At 46.9% G+C, this 11,642-nt stretch overlaps 1 long non-coding RNA gene across 2 annotated transcripts in view; it reads right to left on the bottom strand.

Annotated features, from left to right (window-relative positions):
* LOC139759296 (uncharacterized) overlaps positions 1-10,600 on the bottom strand; it is a 23,597-nt gene extending 12,997 nt beyond the window's left edge. For both annotated transcript variants that reach the window (XR_011715033.1, XR_011715032.1), the window contains exons 1-2: positions 10,549-10,600; positions 10,090-10,229 (exon numbers count right to left, since the gene is read on the bottom strand). This is a non-coding gene — a long non-coding RNA (uncharacterized lncRNA). The remainder of the gene's footprint in view (positions 1-10,089; positions 10,230-10,548) is intronic.
* Positions 10,601-11,642: the final 1,042 nt, after the last annotated feature.

Genomic DNA, 11,642 nt, shown 5'->3' with positions numbered 1-11,642 from the left:
TTGACATTGCTGATTCAGCAGTCTCTCAACAGTTTGGAGACATGAAGTCTTCCTCCACCACTCTCTGCCTTCTCGGCTTCCCAGCCTTCATTTAGCGCAACTTGGGAAAGCGCAAGTCCTTAGTGGCACTCACTCTCGTGGACTTCACCAAGTTTTCCACTAGGTCAACCATAACATCATCATCAAGAAAACCGTCGACCTGAGACTTTTGTGGCTGTCTCGCCTCGTGGGTGGGGAACTTCCTTACCAGGCGACATCAAACCTTCCGCTTTTGGGGGAGCCACATCCACTTTACAATCTCTAATTTACCGTGTTAGGGCCACCACTTCCTTATACCTATCGCTGACGCCCTGAGGGGCACAAAACCACCGCTGGAAGTACGTAGACGACTCCACCTTAAGCATCATTATCAACAAAAATTTTCCTGTCCTTCAGCACATCATCAACACTGGACTACGACGTCACCATCAACCACACTGTGATGATGATGTACATCAACCTGGGCGCACACAACATCCTGCCACCTGACATCACACTAGGCCCTGACATCCTCCGGGTAGCCAGAGACTTCACACTTCTTGATGTCACTATAGACGACGGTTTGAACTGGAAGAATCATGTCTGCACTATCATCATATTTTCCTCATACCGTCTGTACCTTTTCCGCCTACTAAGATATCTAGGCGTTCCATCATCTGAGTTCAGGAATGTCTACACCACCTTCATTCTACCTATGCTCTCTTACGACTCCCAAGCCTGGTCCTCCTACCTAACAACCAGACAAAGGGATCAGCTGGAAGGAATGTAGAAAAGAGCGTGTAGAATCGCCCTTAGGCCAACTTACACCACCTACCAAGAGGCCCACATCTTGCTGAACCTGTCCACTCCGACCAACATTGTCAGCTCACACAAGAGTTTCGCCATAATCTACTGACGCACCTCGTCTCAGAGACCTCTTCTACCCCAGCGCCCCACCCTTATGGTCCGCTGTCCTCCGTCGCTACAATAGAGTTATACCAATCAGAGCTCGTACAGAGATATATAAGAACGACCCCATAACCTACCGTTATGAAACGTCATAAACAATCTATGAACGAGAGCATAGCTGTGCAAGTAATCGGTTCAGTTCTCTCTTAAGCTGTGTGGTATGTTAGCTGCTTTATTACTCTAGTTTTCGTTTAGTGTTCAACTAATTATCATCAGATGCGTAAGGTATAAACAATAGTATTCATTTGATACGCCTCCCTGTATATCTGCCACTATGGCTATGTACAATGAAAGACAAAAAGGTTCTGTCACGATTTTGTCCGGAGATTCAATGCAACTCGTGAGACATGAAATGAGCCCCACCACACTCACATACTCGTGGTCGGTGAGCCTGAATTCCTGAAGCTTCATAACGGCTGCTGCTGATCGGATACGCGTTGAAATGAACCCAGGAGGCTTAATATGAGGAGGAGTACGAAGCATATTCGGTCAGAGGATGTTCGCCTGGTAATTTCAGCTTACACCTGTGCACAGACCACTAGGTGGGACCTACTGTGTACCCAATATGAAGAGAGCAAGCACCATGCACCCAGCTACCAGGGAAATGGGAGGTGGTATAATCCTATACTCGGAGGGAGAGGATCCTGCACACACACACACACACACACACACACACACACACACACACACACACACACACACACCACAAATGTTCCGTATGACCAGATACACGGTACAAATATGGACTCAGCGAGTTCCGGGAGGAAGGCACAACGGATAACAGTCACCGTTCAGGTCGCCTTCGTGTTACAAGATCAAGAAACAGCGTCAGCGACGGAAGTTGACCCTACGAGCGAAGCTTACACAGCAAGGGACGCGTCGCACGCAGCTGGAATGCAGCAGACGAACAGCTGTGCGAAGACTTCGGTAAGTTTCATATCTGTAGTCTTAGCAGGAAGTTCATACAGAACACTTCAGTAACTCATGACAAAAAGACACAACGGAATACAAAGGAATTCAACCCTATTACAGCCCTTTGGATCCCTTCGAGGCTGTGTTGTGATAGTACAAGATATCAGATACTCATTAATAGAGGGTTAAAAGAAGTAAAACTGAAAGGAACACAGATAACAGATACTATAAGATTATAAGATGTTATAAATCCATGAGCTCCAGACTATACATCATCCGTCTCTGTGCTTTTCATAGTCCTTCGCTCTAAGAATATATATACAGAATATAGAAGAAATTCTGGCCTATATCCCTTTGTCCGCCGGAAGGCAGAAGAGCGATGCCCTGGGGACAAAGTCTCTCGCAATATGTCGCCAGATATAGATTTTTCCCACAGCAATAATGTTAAGAGGTTTATGTGGTGACCGGGAAGATGGCGAGTTTATCATAGTCCCCCCGCACGGCAATAATCTATCCATCTATTATTAATCTATCTATCTATCTATCTATCTATCTATCTATCTGTCTGACTGTCCGTCTATACTTTGGCAAAGGAATAGATAAGCAATGACGCTAAGGTGGATGTGAAACACATCATTTATGATAACGTTGAAATATAAAAGGTTCCCAAAGACTGGACGTCTGAGCGGACGTTTTCTTCCACTATAGAAAATGTGGAATTTATGTGAGGGGGGGGAGACTAAGCTCTATATTGGTAACAGTGTGATACCTGCAGCATGCTACCTGCAGTGTACTATCTGCAGCATGCTACCTGCAGCATGCTACCTGCAGTGTACTATCTGCAGCATGCTACCTGCGTGTTTCCTGCAGTGTGCTACCTGCAGCGTGCTCCCTCTCTTCTTGTGGACAGTGAGTGCGGTACAGTTATCTCTGACATGCAGGCTATGTCACCATCAACAGCTTTGCACCAACAACCACGTGTGATCAAGAGATTTTCCTCATATGAAACGAGACTCCCGAAACATTACCTTATGGGTTTGAGGAACCATCATATACAACCATCTTTGCCCTCAACCACACACACACACACACACACACACACACACACACACACACACACACTGACCTCTGTTTCCACACCATCCTCAATGAACCAGGAACCTTCGTCCCCTTACCCACCCTATAGGTCACTTCAGCTTCCATAGTTCCGCTCACTGTCATATCCACTTCCACGCATATAAGACACCACGTTCTCTCCTTCAAAAACTCTCAATGAAATCAACCAGTTTCTCAGTACTGATAAGCCTCATAAAGTTACTTCTATTCGCAGTAATTCTCAGCCTCCTCCCTTCACACAACCATCTTTGTTCAGAAAACATCTGCAGTTTCTCAGTCGAGTCTGTCACCACAACCGTGTCATATGGAAACAGCAACTGACTCACCTCCCTGGAGCCCCCACCCCACCTACAGCAGACTATAAACCTCCCCATTTCCTAAGACCCTCCCATCTACCTCCCTCAACACTCCATCCATAAAAAGATCAAAGAGCCATGGTGACATCGCATATCACTAACACACACACACACACCTACCTTCACCTGAAACAGCTGACCATCATACTCACATATACACCTTGCTTTCCAGACAGAAAAAAAACCAACTCATTTCTTTTAGTAACTTTCTATCCATATTATATGCAGCAGTTGTAACACCTTCCAAAAAGCATCTGTATCATTCGCATCATAAGCCTTCTTTGGAACCATAATTGTCAAATGAAAATACCTTTGTTTTCAGTAAGTACTTCTCACAAATTCTTCAGAGCAAAAAAACCACTCGGCCCACACAGTGTCAGCACTCCCGAGGCCACACTGTTACTCCCCAACCCTCTCATTCACCACTCCCCCATACAACGTAATAGGTATAGTCAACAGACTATGACCTCTATATATCAAGCACACACTCTCATTCCCCCTTGCCTCTATACAAGGGCATTCATGGCACTCGGCTAGTCTTCAGGTACCTCGCCTGGGGCCACACAATCGTAGGAAATCGTAAGTAACCCATAAACAACACTGTTATTCCCTTTCTTGTGAAAGTAAACTGCAGTCGCAACTATTCCGACTGCTTTGCTACAGTAAGTCTGATGCAAGGTTTTCCACCGCCTCATCTCTTTTCACCAAACCATTTCCTAATGACCCTCTCCTTCCCTGTACGTGCGTGTCCCAAACACTCACCATTTGCCACCCGATGACCAAACACATACCATCTCTTCTTTACCCCTTCCTTCCCTGTTATCACTTACCCTGTCTGCTCTCTTCATGGATGCTCCCATTTGTTCTCCCGTTCTTCCCACACTGCTCACCTCATTCCAAAAACATTTTCTCTTTCTCTCTGAAGTTTTCCGATTCTCTCACCCCATGTCTCGTCTTCCCCTCTGTTTTCATCCCTTGCGTCTTCCTCTTACTCCCTGCCATTTTCTCTCGTACAGCCGCCTCCACTTCCAACTGAGAGAGTCAGCGTTGTCAGTCCTCTCATTCCGTGAGGTGTGAACCCAGACAGATTCGACTCGCTGCTTCGTAGCTTTCATTAGTGAGCTGGGGTGGGTGGGGGGCGGCGACTGGGGCCGGCGTGCGATGGGGGGTGACAAGGTAAGGAGGTAAGGAGGGAGGGGTCAGGGAAGAGTGTGTTGGGTGACAAAGGAGTGGGCTGATAGATAACACTTACATACAACACATTGTCTTATGAACCAAATATAGAAACATGGAGGACGAAGCAAGGACGAACCAAATATATGTTAATTGCAAAATTGGGACGTTATAGGCGGCTTTTGTTAGAGGTTTGACCTTTACTTCTCCTTCTTGTGTTACGGGTCTGAATTCTCCCATGATAATGCAGCTAATCACCTACCCCTATCCCCCTTAACCAGCACACAGGCGCACACACATAAGCTATGTCCTTCCTTCCATCCACATGAAGCAAATAATACGAACGCGGGGTTTATCGTAAGGGATCGCTCGTGCGACCTATGCAGGAGGTGAAAGGTGCAGTAGAATAGTTAACCATTTAGTTCTCCATTACCCAGCACGCTGTCAAGACTTCCTCAAAAATAGTTGATATGAAAGAAGGGATATCACTTTGCCGTACATCATCAGCTGTTCCATATAATGTTTCACAGTCTACAGCCTGGAACAAAAGTCTGGTGTTGGTTGTGCAGGGTGGCGACGTACAGAGTGAGATGCTGTGATGATGTCAAGAGAAGGTGTGGGGGTCAGCATCACACAGGTGCGCCCATATGTTATGGTCAGTAAGCCAGCTTTATTCTGGGAATGTAGATACTGTATGGTGGTGCTGGTGGTTTGGTTCGGATATAGCAATAACAAGTGACCGCATCTTGTCTTGTTGTGTCATGTAGAAATATAACCTGTGGTCCATGTTATCTTGCGTCACCCTCTAAGGCATGAAAATGTTTGTTGGTGTGTGTCAGGAGACGTGATTCATACCAGCTCATCTGAAGACTCTGATGATATGCTGGGTTCAACGAGAGATAATGAATTAGTATCGCGTATGGCTGGGTTTAACGAGAGATTATGAATTAGTATCGCGTATGGCAAATTCAATGAACTAGTCAGATGGGGATGAATAACAGAGCGTCGGCTGGCCAGGTAATGGACACTGCCACTTCCCCATTTATTACCTAGACTCTCAGCAGGTCGAGTATGGTGACGTGCGCTGGCTGTATACATTAGGTTATTTCAATGCTCATCTCCAAGGCGAAGTAATACAGAAGAGTTCCTTGTACTCTGATCGACTATTCCCAACCTCGATATCTGCATGAATCAGCCAAGACGACTCCGAGCTAACATGTGACCCATCCCTCACTGACGACCACCACCACACTCACCCATCCCTCACTGACGACCACCACCACACTCACCCATCCCTCACTGACGACCACCACCACACTCACCCATCCCTCACTGACGACCACGACCACCACCACAGAACCTCACTCCTACCACACTCACCCATCCCTCACTGACGACCACCACCGCCACACAAACTCACTCCTACCACACTCACGCCACACTCCATGAAGCAGCCAACCATAGGCCCCATTTTCCCTGACGTTTTATATCATGTTATGCTTCTTACTTATTGATTCCCCACCGCATGTAGCACATTACTGGAAACCAGCACAGAAACAACCCCGCATTTCAGGAACCAATCTCAAGAAAAACCATCCCAAACTTCTAGGAAAAGTCTCTCTCTCAAAAAAAAATTCAACATCGCCAGCAAAAGAGCCTTCAAATGGCCTCCCGCAAGGTAGCTGCCAAACCCCTGTTTATGAAGGAAATGGAGGGAAAACGACTCGTATTTGCAAAGAAATACAAAGATCGGAGCGAGCAACGGTGGCGTTAGGCAGGGGAGGGTAAGGAGGCCGGTGGATACCAGCCTTCAGTGAAGGGGGAGGGTGAGGAGGCCGGTGGATACCAGCCTTCAGTGAAGGGGGAGGGTGAGGAGGCCGGTGGATACCAGCTTTCAGTGAAGGGGGAGGGTGAGGAGGCCGGTGGATACCAGCCTTCAGTGAAGGGGGAGGGTGAGGAGGCCGGTGGATACCAGCCTTCAGTGAAGGGGGAGGGTGAGGAGGCCGGTGGATACCAGCTTTCAGTGAAGGGGGAGGGTGAGGAGGCCGGTGGATACCAGCTTTCAGTGAAGGGGGAGGGTGAGGAGGCCGGTGGATACCAGCCTTCAGTGAAGGGGGAGGGTGAGGAGGCCGGTGGATACCAGCCTTCAGTGAAGGGGGAGGGTGAGGAGGCCGGTGGATACCAGCCTTCAGTGAAGGGGAAGGGTGAGGAGGCCGGTGGATACCAGCCTTCAGTGAAGGGGGAGGGTGAGGAGGCCGGTGGATACCAGCTTTCAGTGAAGGGGGAGGGTGAGGAGGCCGGTGGATACCAGCCTTCAGTGAAGGGGGAGGGTGAGGAGGCCGGTGGATACCAGCCTTCAGTGAAGGGGGAGGGTGAGGAGGCCGGTGGATACCAGCTTTCAGTGAAGGGGGAGGGTGAGGAGGCCGGTGGATACCAGCTTTCAGTGAAGGGGGAGGGTGAGGAGGCCGGTGGATACCAGCCTTCAGTGAAGGGGGAGGGTGAGGAGGCCGGTGGATACCAGCCTTCAGTGAAGGGGGAGGGTGAGGAGGCCGGTGGATACCAGCCTTCAGTGAAGGGGAAGGGTGAGGAGGCCGGTGGATACCAGCCTTCAGTGAAGGGGGAGGGTGAGGAGGCCGGTGGATACCAGCTTTCAGTGAAGGGGGAGGGTGAGGAGGCCGGTGGATACCAGCTTTCAGTGAAGGGGGAGGGTGAGGAGGCCGGTGGATACCAGCCTTCAGTGAAGACGGTGCAACACCCAGAGAGTGTGATGATCTGAGGTTGTTTTTTAGCTGGTGTAATGGATTGAGGGGGTTGCACTGCTTGCATACACACGCTACAATGAATGGAGAGCAATGCATTAAGGTGCTACAGGACCATCTGCTTCCTCTGCATGAGGTTCTCGGGTGTGATCAGTTTATTTAGGGGGAGTGTCGCCTCACCGTATCCCAATCGAGAACTGCTGGAACCAAAGGAAAGTCAAGATTGCTTCCTGCAACACCTCATCGATGCCTCGCCTCATTCAGATGATCAGGACCCTATGGACTCAAGACAAGAACCTAGTGTACTTCAGGAACCACGTAGATTCCATGCCAGGACGTCTGCAGATGGTGATCAAGGCCAAAGGAGAGATGACAAAGTACTAAAACATAAGTTTGACATCTAACGTCTTGTTTATTTTGTGGTACCATGTTTGGGGGAGGGAGGAGCCTTTCAACTTTTGGGCATGAGTTTTTTTCTGGACACGGTATTCGTCCGCTTCTCTACTTTCATTAAGTCTCACCTTATATCCTTCTTCACTTAGTCTCTCTCTCTCTCTCTCTCTCTCTCTCTCTCTCTCTCTCTCTCCCTCTCTCTCTCTCTCTCTCTCTCTCTCTCTCTCTCTCTCTCTCTCTCTCTCTCTCTCCGCACATAAACCTTTTTGCTAAACTCACTTCCTTCCGCCGCTCGATTCCGACCCAAGTCGTTTCTTCTCTTCCCGAAAACCACTACAAACTTTCACACTCGCCTCCACCAAGGAGCAATCAGGCATCCTACAAGCTGACCCTCTCAGCACATTCACATCGAACAGTCTCTCCTTTGTCCTCCGATCAGGTAGCACATGATCCATTAAGACCCGCTCACCATCAAAGCATGAATTCGATAAGCTGTTCACTATTTCCATGTACACTGGGTCTCCAGTTCTACCACTCATTGCTACATCCTTTACTCCCGTATCTAAACATCCCACAACTACTTCTCGATCCCCTTGCATTATAATTGCTGAAGCAACCTCTCATCTCCTGAAACACTCTCCTCTCTTCTTTATCCCTCTCATTATCAGGTGCATAAGTACTGACAATCATCCAATTCTCGTGATCCACTTTCATTCTCACCCACCTCACTCTGGAACTCTCATACTTACGATCCTTAACACATTACAGTAACTCCTCCTTCAGTAGCAGCGCCACCCACTCCCCTGGTCTCGCCCTCACACTAACCTCATTGGACACTCCCACATCATTCTTTCCCCTTCCCCTTGAGATTAGCGTCACTCAGAGCCAGATCATCCAGGTTCTTCTACCCAACTTGAGCCTTCGACGAGACTGAACACTCCACGTCCAGCTCTCCCCCTTTTTGGTCCAAGACCCTGCTGGTATATAGTTACGTCGTCGTGGTGAATCTTCGTCAGTAGACAGACGTAAGTACGAATTCATCTCAGGTCTCTTGAAAGGGACTCTAAGGTTGCGCGATATATATATATATATATATATATATATATATATATATATATATATATATATATATATATATATATATATATATATATATATAATCCGTCATTTATGCGAGTTACGACAATATCCTCCTCCCTGACGTTACTGGGACGACAAACGAGCGACATCAGGAGTTACGACAACACATGGCCCCCTTGTAGTGCACGACAACATACGTCTGGAGTTATGACGCTACTTTGGCTACGTCTCGCCCCTCCAGGTTCCAGCCTTAACGTGTACACACACCCCTACACAAAGACCCCCAAGGCTGGAACGTCCAGCTATGGTCGTCTTATTCCCTCACTGGTGGGAAGTACCCACATGCCGGCATATGCGACTCGTTATGGGGACTCGTTGTCCTAGATACGAGAAGGAAAGATAACGTCTCCATCTCAACCTTGGTCTGAGGTGGTAGGGTCAAAATCTACACGAGAAAAATGTGACGTGGATGATGATAATGATCAGGTTAAGTAGCTGAGGGGAATGAACAATGGGGACATGATGCAGAAGGAAGAGAAGCTGAATAGGGAAAGTCAGCGACAAGAAGGCGAAGAGGGATTAGGAAGGTGAAGCACGGATAGAGAGAGAGAGAGAGAGAGAGAGAGAGAGAGAGAGAGAGAGAGAGAGAGAGAGAACTACCTTTGTTGTCTCATCCATATATAATTCTCAGCCACCTACATCCTCTCACTAATCAATACCCTTGTGTCTATTTCAAAAACCATGTGTGTGAGATAGTGTCTTCAGCTGCTATGGAGGCGTTTGTCTAATACTGTGATGAGGAATGTTGGGCGTCCGGCGTGGGTGACGCGAGAACATGAATATGATACGAGACCTGATCCTCGACAGCCAAGTCGGTGGCAGGATATACTCTCTCTCTCTCTCTCTCTCTCTCTCTCTCTCTCTCTCTCTCTCTCTCTCTCTCTCTCTCTCTCCTCCCTCGTCTGGTGATATGTGTTGGCACTGTGGAATCGACAACCTACGAAGGTATGTCAATGGATATCTGTTTTACTTGGCGTAAGACGGACGGGAGAGAGAGAAAGGTGGGTGTGTGCGCTTCCCACACACGTAACAAGACACTAAACATTTCGAGCATTTATTTTTCACTGTCAGCCACAGACACAGTTTACAGATCTTTTGCCATAGATTCTCGTTCAACCACTCCCCTTACAGATGACGCTACGCCTTCTCTATCGTAGAACAAGGATGAACAATACGAACGTATTGTCTAGTGTGGTGATCATACCAGAAGCCAGTTTACCGTAAACAAAAGGTAAGACAGTATTATAGTTTACCTTCAGTTCGTCCTCTGGGATGTGGCTTGTGTGTGAGTAATTGACGGGGTTGTCGGTGGATGAGCGAGACTTGGGCTTGTATGAACATCTTTGGTCTTATTTGATCACGTTTCGGTAATGCCATATGCCATCAACAGATCCTACAGAGAAAGGATGATATGTATGTAACATCTACATGATAAGTTATGGTCTAAATAGATTACTTGATTAATCTATAAAAGTGTTAACGTGAGATAAATGATAAAGAAAACGTAAATTCAGCAAAAGGATTAATAATCCCATCTTTTTTGAAATACATTATAATCTGACGTATGAATAAAATGAAGCAATATCTACCAGTCAAAGATGAAAACCGTACAATTCACAGTTAAATATCGTGACGTTAAAACACACACATATATCAAATAACTAGACAGTTCTATTCTAACTTATCTCACAACATAGTAACTCCGTCCATACCTTACTGTTCCTTATGGTAGGTTTATTCATGTAGGGCATTAACAGACCGGTGTTTGACCGGCTACTGGCCAGCACTGAGACACATGAGCCAGCACAGAGGCGCGTGTGGACGACAATGGTGGTTAGGTGGTTTGGCAATTCGTTCGTCCTGATCGCCCGCCCATACAGGCACGTCCGAAGGTGTAGCTTCGTCTTTGTCATGACTACCAAGCATTGCCCAGCTGTTGTACTCATTTTGGTAAACAATGGACGACTGCAGAGGAATAAACCCTTGAACTTGAGAAAATTAATATGATTGGACTTGTGGCTTTAAAAATAAACTCTAACCTGCAGAAGAAAAAAACAAACGCGTAATAAAACAGTACATTTGCATATTGGCAAGACGAAGTCGATACTCGAGGACGTGCATCCACGTTCGAACACCTTTGGGCGATCACTATGAACAACCTGCTTAATTGCCAATCTACCCTTATCAGCCATACGGTATCCAGCTCACGGAATGGTGGGCAGCGAGCTTATCTCTGCTGGCCAAGTTGCTCATCGAACACCGATCCGGCAATACTGGAGTCGCTCCTTTTCATTACCAACAGAATCATTGCGTTTTGAGTTTCAATAGGCTTGTGGTAGCGCTGTTCAGTTGTTTTCTATGTACGTTTTAATGATAGGATTCAGGCTTCTAAGACAAGCACTGGAGCTTCTTTAAAGGCTATTCAGCCCTCTAGTATGTCGTAATGTTCAGGTGTTTGATTCTGTATCGTAAGATCTCCTCCTTGACGAAGAAGTATTACCTCAGTTGAATGTTTAGGTTAGGTTACGATGTCTTCGTAGGTGAGGTTGGATTGCTAGTTGTTAGTAATTTTGTCTGGCTTTCCCTTAATCCTTTGTGTATTGTTCATGTTGGGCTTTTATGGTATATATTGATACAGTAACACTTTTTCTTTTTTTTAGACTTCATTAGACTATATGTTTTCTACACTAACTCATAATGTAGGTCTTAACATGGACATTATCCTGTCTTTATATATCTTTCTTTCATACTATTCGCTATTTCCCGCGTTAGCAAGGTAGCGTTAAGAACAGAGGACTGAGCCTTT

Source organism: Panulirus ornatus, chromosome 32 (genome assembly GCF_036320965.1).
Source record: "Panulirus ornatus isolate Po-2019 chromosome 32, ASM3632096v1, whole genome shotgun sequence".
Lineage (NCBI taxonomy): Eukaryota > Metazoa > Arthropoda > Malacostraca > Decapoda > Palinuridae > Panulirus > Panulirus ornatus.
This window is presented reverse-complemented; position numbering and strand designations above follow the sequence as displayed.